Source organism: Malurus melanocephalus, unplaced genomic scaffold (assembly GCF_030028575.1).
Source record: "Malurus melanocephalus ecotype Western Australia unplaced genomic scaffold, MMel_1.1 scaffold_20, whole genome shotgun sequence".
Classification (NCBI taxonomy): domain Eukaryota; kingdom Metazoa; phylum Chordata; class Aves; order Passeriformes; family Maluridae; genus Malurus; species Malurus melanocephalus.
The window spans coordinates 4,558,414-4,570,035 of NW_026623252.1; positions in this window are offsets into that span (position 1 = coordinate 4,558,414).

Genomic DNA, 11,622 nt, shown 5'->3' on the forward strand with positions numbered 1-11,622 from the left:
CCCCCCCCGCCCCGTGCCGGGCCGGCAGCAGCGCCTCGGCCTCGCAGCGCGCTGTCACTTCACGACGGCGGCGGCGGGGCGGGGCAGGGCGGCCCCCGGCCCCATGGAGGGAGGGAGGAAGGACCCGCTCCTGGTCGCGGTCCCGGTCTCGCTCCCGCCGCCTCCTCAGCCCCTCACGGCTCCCGGTGCCGGTCCCACCGCTCCCCCCGGTGCGCGCGCCTCTCCCCGGCCAATGGCCGGGCCCCCCCCCGCACGCGCGCGCCCCCGCGGCAGCCAATGGTCGGGCCCCGCCACGGCCTCGCGCCCTCCCGCGCGCTCGCCCCGCGTCCTTCCCCGCTTGCCCCGCTTCACGCTGGCGCAGGCCACGCCCGCCGAGTAACGTCACGGCGCAGGCTCTGCGCTGCCCCCCAAGGGCACGCTGGGAAATGTAGTCCCGGCGGGAGGCGCTGAGGGAGGGTCGGGGCGCGCAGCTCCGCGTCCCCTCAGGGACACCAGGCCCGCCCCGGAGCCGCCCTTCGCCCCCGCCCCGCCCCGGGGAGGCGGGGCCYGTCCCTCGACTGCCCGCTTGTGCTCACCCCGCAGCGAAGGACTGMGTCCCGGAATGTGAGCCTGGCCCCTGCGGCCGCTGGAGCGCTGAAAGTGACTAAAGTAGGAGATTGATGGGCCAGCGCGCCATTGTGCGCCATTCACGCCTGGAATGGCAGCCCCATCCCTGGAAGTGTCCAAGGCCGGCTTGGAGCGCCTTGGTCCAGTGGAAGTTGTCCCTGTCCGTGGCAGGGGTGGAATTGGGTGATCCTTAAGGTTCCTTCCATCTCAAACCATCCTATGACTTGTCAGAAATGTTTATCTCACGGAGTAATGAAGCATTGTTGTCATTGCATAAACAAGGGTTGTTAGCAATACCATTTGCAACCCAGCCGGGCACTGTCAGGCATTGACCCCAATTAATCCATTTTTAGGATCGATATTCTATGGATTTAAGCTTCAACGCTGTGAAACGTGGAGCAAACTTTGCTATGAGAAACAGCATAAGGACAYGTTGGTGTAGGATAGCCTCAGGAAAACTGCATCTATCCATTCCACTGACATATACCACAGCAAGCAAGCGTGTAATTTCAGTAATTTTAACACCAAAATATCTTTATTTAGGTATTAATGATGCTGATGAGAATTTGTGAMACATAAGAGGATTTTTGCTTTCATTTACCTTAATCTGTTTGAATAAGCTAAATGTGTGTAAAAAGCTGGATGAAAGCTATAATTCTTCCCTTTTTCTCCCTTTRTCCTGATCTGGAGCAGAGGCACTACCTCACATTATTTGTCTTTCAGAAAATGTTAAAACAAGCAGCAGAGCCAAGACTCAGGCAACAGCCTCTGCCGTATGTGGGGCCGGTTGTTTCCACTGCTGCCATATGCTTTGTGTTCTTCCAACTCTAAAATTCATAGAAAACAGCTCCCAGAGCAGTCTCAGTTGTAAATGAATGCAACCACTGCACACAAATTATCGAAGCATTAARACCCTGTGTTAATATAAAGCCTTTTGGTAATATTTTCATCAATAGTCCTCCTGCGAAGCCTTTGCTACCCTGGATTTTTACTATATAATAGCTTTTGTGTAAGCTTTGTAAAATCACAGCAAAATTCAAGCTACTGTTGCAGCTTACTTAGATTTCTCATGTAAGAAGTCCTTAACAATAAGTGGTTTTTTGCTGTGCCTGCTGCTGAGATTAGCCTGAAATGCTGCTAGAGGTGCACAGAGAGATGCTGAACACCTCTCTACTCTGAAACTTGGTTCTGGAGAGTCTGGCATCTGAAGTGTTCCACCAAACTTTAATGTGAACTGGCAGAGAACGGACTTGGGCACCACTGCTGTGAGTGGGAAGGAATTTAGGTTTGTTTTTCTTTGGTCTGGGAACACGGGTAACTTGGGCACTTTGCAGCTTTTTTGGGTCTGGTTTTGTCAAAGGCAAGATGAATGCCAGCACTGGTGCTCATCTGGGGAGCCATGAAACTCAGGCAATTTTACAAGGATGGCTGATGGGCTATAAGTGAGGCAGAGTGGTCCCAGTGTAGGTTCCCCTTCTGGCATTGGTTTTCCTTTCTAAGGGTGGAAGCTTGCCAGSGGTGAAGCTTCCCACTGCTCTCCCACGCAGCTGGTTCCGTGCTGAGGTCTTGAACAAAGTTCCATCTGTGCTGGCTTCCTCCTCCTCCTCCCCATCTGGCAGATCCACTCATTGCCCTGCCTACAGAAAGCCGGTCTGGATGGTTTCCTTCTGCTTTTGGTGCCTTATTCCCGAAGGTATTGGCAACTGCAGAGCAGCACTGAATCAACATCTCAAACAGTTCTACCTCCCATCACCTGACAGGGCTTATCCACTTTGTGCTATTCCCAGTCTGTCCACCAAACCCTGCAGAAAATGCAGGAAAGAATTCTGAGGAGTCACAAGCGATGCACTTGGATACAAAGCATAGGGGCAATTGCATTTTGATTTTGGAACCGAGCCTGAATTTGTCCACCTTAATGGAAATATGACCGTACAAAAATTTCACAGTGATTTTGCAGGGTTCACAAACWAATAAGGTGATGTTTAAGCACAGATCCTGGAAACGGTGAATTTTCATGGAATTTCTTTTAAACACTGGCTGTACCTTCCTCTGATGCTTTGTTGGGATGTGATGGAGCTTTCCTGGCTGTTGAAATGGGAATTAGGCAGTACTAGCTTTTAGTTACTAATCCAGTAGCTGAAATGTTGATTGGAGAGAAAAGAACTTTAAAAAGTATTCAAGCATTCTATCCTGATCTGTGCCTGAATTTAACATAAATTAAATATCACAGACAGCTTGACACAGGGACTCATTTGCAGACCTGACACGAAAGGGATTAACTGAGAAAAACTGAGAACATAAGTCTCCTGCACCATCCAGGAGAAGTTACAAGAGAACGCTTAGCTGATGGTTGTGAGCAACATTTCAGTTAACTGAGACTGTTTCTGTGTCTGTTCACAATCTTAAAAGCCTGGCTGTTCCTGGGATTACTGTTGGTGCGAGCAATGTTTTGTTTAATAGGCAGGGAGTGTCTGGAAAAACACAGGAGACCAAATGTTAGAGATCCATCTTTGTGCCTACTAATTCTCATACTGCTGTAAAGACTGAAATCAAACCCRTATGAAAAACAGATATGGAAGCATCAAGTTTTCCTGAATTACCTTCACCAGACATTTCAGTGAATATAAAAACTTAAATAGGTTAAGCTTATTCTCATAACAAATGGGGTTGAAATTCCGTTATTTTACTGGGTAAATATTTGGGTCAGTCAGTTACTATTACAGAGTGATTAGATTGCTCAAGAGGCTTTGAAACAAATGTAACTAATGAATTAACCTCATTCAGGGAGTGTGAAATCTGTTCCAGGAGAAATGCCAACTAGTTCAAACAATACTAATTATGGAGCAGCAACAACAAGCGGCTGTTGGAGCTGTRGCTCATTCCCCACTGCCATAACTGGGAAAATGCTGTTCTGTACCCAACCTGACTGGAAGGTGGGATGGCAAAAGTCACCTGCTTTCCTGGAAGTGGGAGCACAGATCAAAYCCCTGCTGCAAGGTCAAATTATCCTACTTAAAGGGTCTTCTAATGAGAAGTAACCTACATACCAGCACTGAGCTGCAGAACAATGAACCAGCAATAACTGTGTGTTCACCATGTGGGGAAAGGAATCCGAGAGTCACTTCTCRATTCTAGCCCCAGGGACTTGGATTTCCACTAACCTGAAACTTTCTGAAATGTTAAAATGAACCATCTTTTAAACTGCCCGAATTTTGACTCCTTGTTGATCTAAGTTTCTCTGTAAAACCATTTACAACATTTACAGATTTGCTGAAYGACTATCTTCATTAAAGCAAAGTCATTGTTCAGATCTGGAGTTGTGCTGTGGCTTTGCCTGGGCTGATGATGATCTATGCTCTAGCTGTAAAGTGTTTTTAGTGAAAATAAATGGCTTCTTCACACAAAGCAAGTTTTAGGTCCTAAGTTCTACCCGAGCTACCCAAAGCTTAGACAGCTTCATTGCAGCAGAGACTCAGATCATATCCAATAAAAAAAAATTGTTCAATTGGTACCCCTGACTCAGGGCTCAGCTAACATCCTGAATTTTATAGCAGAGCAAATCCAGTGACAGCTTCATATGCCAGCTCCAAGATACTCAGCACTTTATTGAGCTCTTATCATGGCTAAATATGATTACACTCAAAGTGTCTCTAAGCTTGTTGCTGTTGTCACTTCCTTGACGGAGAATCAATATTTGATTCACCACATAATTCCATGTTAAGCTCAGGTCTCACTTCAGCCTTGGCATGCTGACAGGGCTTGAAAAGTTATGGAATATTGTAGGCTCAACTGTTWCCTTGGAACTTTCAGACACAGGCTATTGATTTAATGCAGGAAAACCACAGGAGAGGTCACTCCATATTAGTTCAAACTCATCTTTTAGAACAATCACCTTAATGTTTAATAAYGTGTTCTATGCATAATGCTATGACATCCAGTGATAAGGAATGAAGAAACAGGATAAGAAATTGATACAGTAAAGTCAAAACAATTAGGTCTGGTCAACCCCTTGCTGGTGAAGTTCCCACATGACTTATTTTAATAGCATGATGTTGTGCAACTGGCCAACCTGGTGACAGATTGCACAGTTTAAATAGCAACTTGAAGTCATTTGTCTGGTAAGAAAACAAAACATTTTCTCAGGTGTTAAGAGAAGTGTGAGCCATTACTGATAAGTGAAGGGATGCAAAACAGCATGAAAACAAAGGATGGTAGCCGGGCTGGTCGTGATACTTCCCTACATCTCAGATGAGAAATCCAGTTCTTTTTGCCTTGACACTTCTGCATGCGAGTGCTAACATCACAAAAACAGCCAGCAGTAGGCTGTAGCTTCTTAGAATCACAGAATCATTCCTGTTGGAAAGCACCTCCAAGGTCATTGTGTCCAGCCTTTGACTGTCACCCAGCCTAGAGCACTGAGTGCCACCCAGCCTAGAGCACTGAGTGCCACATCCAGGCATTCCTTGAACACCTCCAGGGATGGGGACTCCACACCTGCCTGGGCAGCCCCTTCAATGCCTGACAGCCCTTTCTATGGTGAAATTCCTCCTGGTGTCCACCCTGCCCCCACCCTGCCCCTCCTGAGGCCATTCCCTCTCCTCCTGTCCCTGTTCCCTGGGAGCAGAGTCTGACCCCCCTGGCTGTCCCCTCCTGTCAGGGAGTTGTGCAGAGCCACAAGGTCCCCTCTGATCCCCTTTTCTCCAGGCTGAGCCTCTTTCTCAGCTCCCTCAGCTACTCCTGGGGCTCCAGACCCTTCCCTGGACACTCTCCAGCCCTCAATGCCCCTCTGGCTGGGCCCAGAACTGGACACATCTCTCGAGGTGTGGCCTCAGCAGGGCTAGCACAGGGGACAGGCACTGCCCTGGTCCTGCTGGCCATGGAGAAGATAATAACAGGCACTCTCCTGTAGCTGTGCAACGGGCAGCTTGTCCAAGAAGAAAACTGCTGTCACCAACTCCAGATTCTGTGGCAAGACACGGTTGCTGTGTAGGATTGCTCGTTTCAGTGCCTTGCAGGGTGATTATGGGGTCCCTGCAGCAACATGTGCAGTACAGCCCAGCTGCTTGTTACACACMGGTCTGAACTGACCAAAAGCAGTGTTTCTGCTCAGTGTGTTTATTTGACATCAGCATCACCCAAATTTGCCTCTCTTTAACTTATTTAACCTCTTTGCAACTTTTAAGTTCAAAATCGGTGAGGTTTCCCTGGTGCAGTAACTTCAGCCTTCCAGCTTTCCCACACGAGGAATTTCCCCCAGGGCTGACTAGCAGCCCAGGCAGCCCCTGGCCCCAGTGGACAGTATTCCTGAGCTGCTGTCAGAAGGGGGTCTCCACAGGGCTGCCATCTAGGACACGGTCACCATAGAAACCGGGGGGATTTGCTGTGTGTCTGTGTCGGTTCTTTGAGCTGCTTAACAGCTCGCTGATAACAACTCACACTTCCACAGCTCAGGAGCGTGGCCGAGAAAGGGCTGCGCTCCAGCGCGGGCTGTGCACAGATCCCGGGAAGAATTCCCTGCAAGGGCTCTCGTACTCGCTGCTTGTATGCATCACCTTGTATGCCCCCTTCCTGTAGCTGCAGCTTCCTCATAAAAATGTAATACAACCCCATGGGCTCTTTGTCTGGAGACAAGGAAGGGCTCCTGGCACATTTCCACCATCCCATTTCGCTTATGGTTTGACCAGGTTTGTCTGACCTAGTTCTGTTCGTAAACTGGGCTTAATGGTGGAGTCCTGGAAACGTTCCCAGCTGCTAAAGCCAGGCTATTCCCTCTGCAGTAATTAATTGCAGTTCAAAAGCCCTTCACCAGCTATGTATCATAACATTAACATAAAAAAAAAAACATGTTCTCTGGGATTCTAAGCTTTGAACAATCTTCTTATGGTGCCCAGACTTATATTCCATAGCACCAGAGCGCCATGGGACCCTGCTCACCAATTGCTTGCTTCTAAGTATGGACTGAACTGGAAAATCTCTTTCCTGTGTACCCACTGCAGACCCGTTATCACAACATAAAATGAAGCTTGGGATTGTTTTTATTAAGTTGGGTGTGATTTTTCATTCCTGTGTAACTTTCCATCCATTTGCAAAACAAAAAAAAAAAATTGAGAACAAGTTTAATGGATTGAAACTTGATGCCCAATACTAATTTGAACATCATGAGGCTCCTGGAGAGTGTTCAGCAATTATTAGAGACGGGAAGAATTGTTAGCACCAATTGCCTGACAAAGAGAGTTTTGGTTGAACTAAGGGTGCCTAAATCTCACATCTTCAGCAGAGAGAGCAGGTGACTGCTATACAACCTATTGATGTCACTGCTTTATTAAAAAAAAAAAAAAAAAAAAAAAAAAAAAAAAAAAAAAAGAAAAAAAAAGAAAAAAAAAAAGAAAAAAAGAAAAGAAAAATAAAAGAAAAAAAGAAAAAAAAAAGAAAAAAAACCCCCAGGTTTGAGCAAATATTCATGTGCTTAGCTACTGACTGTGAATTGTAGAGGAACCTCGTGTTGGCATAGCAGTTCCTGTGGTAGTTCCTTTGGGATTTCCTGAACCTGAACTGTGTCAGCTGCACYTGCTTCCAGCTCACTGAAATGTGGAGCTAAGGCCACGAGCTGATACAGAGCTCTGCCTGTGAGCTGCTGAGTACCTGCCCTGGTCACTGGGGCAGGGTTTTCTGAAATGCTGCAGGTCAGGGAAGGTGGGTTGCTCCTACTCAAGGTGCTCAACCCAAGTTATACATTTGATATCACTGAAGATCAGTTCAATCCACATGATTTCCAGTGAAGRCCAGAAATCCTGTGTAAAGAGCTCTTCTTCACATCGATGGAAGTGACTGGAAATTACAGGGAATCCTCCTCTGCATAATTTATATCCCACTCTTCAAAGCTCATCACATAATTTCATTTACATCCAGTTCTAGCCCCTCAGCAGCATTCTTGAGGCTCATTAGCTCATGTGCAACCATTGAAACAAGCTGGAAGATGAGATTTTAAAGCCTTCTGTTACCAAAGATTAATACAGATTTTTTTTTTTTCCCAAAATAATCAGCTGCAAACTGGGACCAGGGCTCAGATGTATGGGCTCAGATGTGTTTTGTCTGATGGAAAAACATATCCTCTGCTTTGTAGAGGCTGCTTACATCCCTTCTGCTGCCCTTGAGTTATTTGTTATAGCTTTCCTGACACCTGGAGCGGGACAAGCCAGTCCCTTGGCCCACATCTGAAGGTGGACAGYGTTAAAAAGAGAGGTCAAGCGTGGCTGAGTAGCTTTCAAAAGAGGCCTTGGGTATTTTAAGCACAACACTTCATTTAAAGTCAAAAGACTGAGTTGCAATACTCTTCAAAGAAAGTGAAGTTCTTACTTTTAGGACAGCTCCAGTGTCCCTGAAAGTGTTCCTGAGGCAGCAGAAGCACCTCGGATCTGCAGTGCAGAATGCTTTGCTTTCAAAGCCTGCAAAGCTGAAACGCCTCAAAGCTTAGCCTCAGCTTTGTCTACAGTTTCAACTTGTGTCACTGCTTTGAAATGCAAGATAAAATGTAGACTCAGGTCTCCTTGAACTCAACAACTTGAGGAAAGTACAGCCACGATGGAGCTGCATTTTGCAGGCAGGGAACTCTGATGGAGGCATGTCCTTGCCCTTTGGCCTCAGTTCAACACAGAATGTGAGAGCCTGCTATTGACCCGGATCTCAAGGGTCAAAAAACAGGGGAGTCTGGCACTAGTTTTCCCAAGAGCAGGTTGGATGAAATAAGATGAAAGTATGGCATGGATTCTCACTTGCTCCTGTTCAATCACCTGAGCCGTCACAAGTGCGACTGCCTCATTATCCTCGGGCCCTCGGCTGAATTTTGATGGCCCATGTGGGAAATGTTTAAAGCTACCATTGCAGAATCCTCACTGCTCCAGACTGCAGAGTCTTGGTTGCACCAGAAAGGTTTAAAGTCAAATCAACCATCGTAAAATTTAATAAATCCACTGAAAAAAATTATGCTGTGGTCTCCAGCAGCAGCACTGCAGGTGTGCTGTCTTGAGAACGATAAAAGTTTATTTGTGTTTTATCTCTTCACTACTTTATTTAAAAAAAAAAAAAAAAAAAAAAAGTGTAGCAGACTTCTAAATATTCCCTGAAGAATTTTGGGGATTCTGTAGTGTTAAGATAGATGCAACCTGGGGTAGAGCACTCTGAAAGCTGAGAGAAACTATTGCAGCAGTAGTTCTGTGCCTTAGCCTGGAAAACAGGATAGAAATATCATTCCTTGTACAGCTGACAAACACATGTGCGCATCTGCTAGGAATGTGCAAGRCCTGGAGTTGCTGTTGCCTTGCAGAACATGAAATCTGGATGGTGAATGGTTATCTAACATGAAATACTTGGCAGAAGTCTCAGAAGCTAATTTCATCTTTATGCTTTGTTCTTTAAGGGAAACAGTTTTAATTGGAAGCTAATACCTAGAATAAGATATAAATGTTACTGGGTTTTAGGAGTGGTATAAATCCTGTGGGTGCAGGCCATGGTCAGCTGGAATTAACAGAGGTAAAATCTCAAGCAAAAGTGCTTCAGGATGCTCATTATAAATGCCAAGCTAAATTACATATACCAAATCTAAATAAACTCATGAGTTCAGTTAAGAACGTATTCCAAGGATGTACCAGTCCTGCCTGGAAACTTGGTTATCTGATGCCATTCTGAATAACTTACATGGATGGAAAACATTGATTTCATAGCCCAAGACCCCCTGCTTTGAGGGACAGGGATCAGACTTCTACCTGGCCTGGGTGCACGTAAGGATCATAAGGTTATAATTGCACTGAGTTCTGCATTCTGGCAGTAAATTGACTGTTCCAAGCAGAGAGAAGGATCTAATGTTTTCTCTAGGGTTGTGGTTGGGGTCCCTTTGATGTTGCAGTACTGGTGGCAGCCTGTTCTTTTTTGGGYTCTTCTGAAGTGGAAAACATTATGTGGTAACTCTGCATCTTAAATCTTGTGAAAACAATGCCAAGAGGAAGTGAGGCTCAAAGTGAAAATGGGGAAGCAACTGGGAAGGAATGAAATAACTCCATAACCAAAACAGTATTACGGCATTGCAAAGAAATACAGGGAAGTGAAGAGTMACTTCCCAGAAGAATTTCCCTCTGTAACAGTTAATTCATTTACTGTAGAAAGAGTGAGTACTCTTAAGTGACTTGGAGCTTCTCTTATTGCAGTAACAGAAACTAAGATGTAGTTAAGTTACCTGAGTAACAGTGAATGAAACAGGGCACTGCTATGAAGAAAATAATCCCAAAAATGGCCAAAGTGTGCTCTGCAAGAAATTTAACAAAAAAAAAGAAGTACAAGGGATGGAGAATAATTCACTATGCATGTGGTTGAAAGGACTTTTTGCCCCAAAGAGCCTCATTCTCCAAGAAGGGGTCATTTGGCAACTGAGGTTAACAGAGTTATTGTGGGGGTTTGTGACTGACACTGGCACAAAGTAATGGCCCACTTTTAGTCCTGTTTCTATCCATGATGCAATAAGATGTAACAGAATTATGAGTTTGTCACAGATCTCAGGCTTTATTAATCATCTGCAAAATTGTAATGATTTGGCATAATGGATATGATGGAAAAGCAGCTTTTGTGTGCTGCCAGCCTCTTTCCATCATTCTAGCCTGCTGTTTGAAGTAAGAAGACTGGAATTCTTAGTGGCAGTGGATATGACCAGTCCCAKTGTCTATCACCAGGCTGCCTTTCGAAGAGTCCTGGGGATGATACTCACCATTTGTCTGCTCAGGATAAACCATAAAAATGTGTTAAAAGTTGACTGGGTCAGGTCTAATCAAGCTAATGATGAACTCTTACAAGCAAATCGTTTTCTCCGTGAATCAGACTTTAAACTTTAGACTCTCTCAGCTGAAAGAAAGAAAACACCCCAGTGTTTTACATGAGATCTTGCTCTGGGACAAATAGTTTCTCATCTCATGTAAACTGCTTGCAGGTAGCTGGTGTACAATATCCTCGCCAAGATAAAAAAGGGAAATAMAATAACTGGTGAAGCTATTTGAGTGTTTCACATTCTTAGGCGCTTTTTTTTACAGGTAGGTTTTCTGGGAAGAAAGTCTGTTGGGAGGACACAATTTTAAGCCTGAAAGCAATCAGTTTGGAGACTGCTGAAATTTCGCCAGAAAAAGTTTTCTCTAAATATACCTAAAGTTAGTCAGTGAAGGTTCTTGTTGGTTTTAACCGGGTGTCACATTTCATCTGCTTAGCACTGGCAGTCCAGCTGCACATTTTATGCAAAGCAACTGAAGAAACCCCAATTKTTTTTTGTTAGAAATTACAAGATGCAGTTAGTTCATGTGGGCACTAGKCTGAGAAAATATGAACCTACACTATTCATGATCAATCTGTCAGTGTGGTCACCTCCTGTGTTTACCTGCTCTTARTTTTCACATGTAATGAGCCCTCTTYAGACAATTCAGCATTCTGAAATGAGCTGTTGGGTAGTTCTGTGGAAACATGAGTTCTGTGACAACCAGACACAAAAAGGGAATTGAASAGAATATTATGGTACTTTTCATAAGCCAGTAGTCCATGCACATTTGAATATTGCATGTCTGTCTAATGGCAGGAATGGAAAGAGCTCAGAAGGATAAGCAAAGCTGGAGACCTGCTTCTATTTTGGTGCTGTTTCAAGCGGGGATTTCTCAGATAAATTACTAAATACCAAAAACTATCTAAGCTGAAGCTGGTTTTTCCTGGGGGTGTCATGGTGTGAGTCTTTCTGTGTCCTTACCTTGACAGCTTCTTTACTGGGCTGTCAGACTGAACTTACCTTTTCTGTGATCTGGCCAGGTGGTTTTTGCTGCAGTGAAACACTGCTGAGCACTTCTAAGGGGTTATAACACAATGATGTATCTCAGGCACAGTGTTAGGCTGGGTGCTGATTAACTTGGGTTGGTCAAGAGAACGGGCAGCCATGCCTGTTTAAAACTTCACAATGTGCAGCTTGCCATCACTAATTAGGAGGATGTATTAATT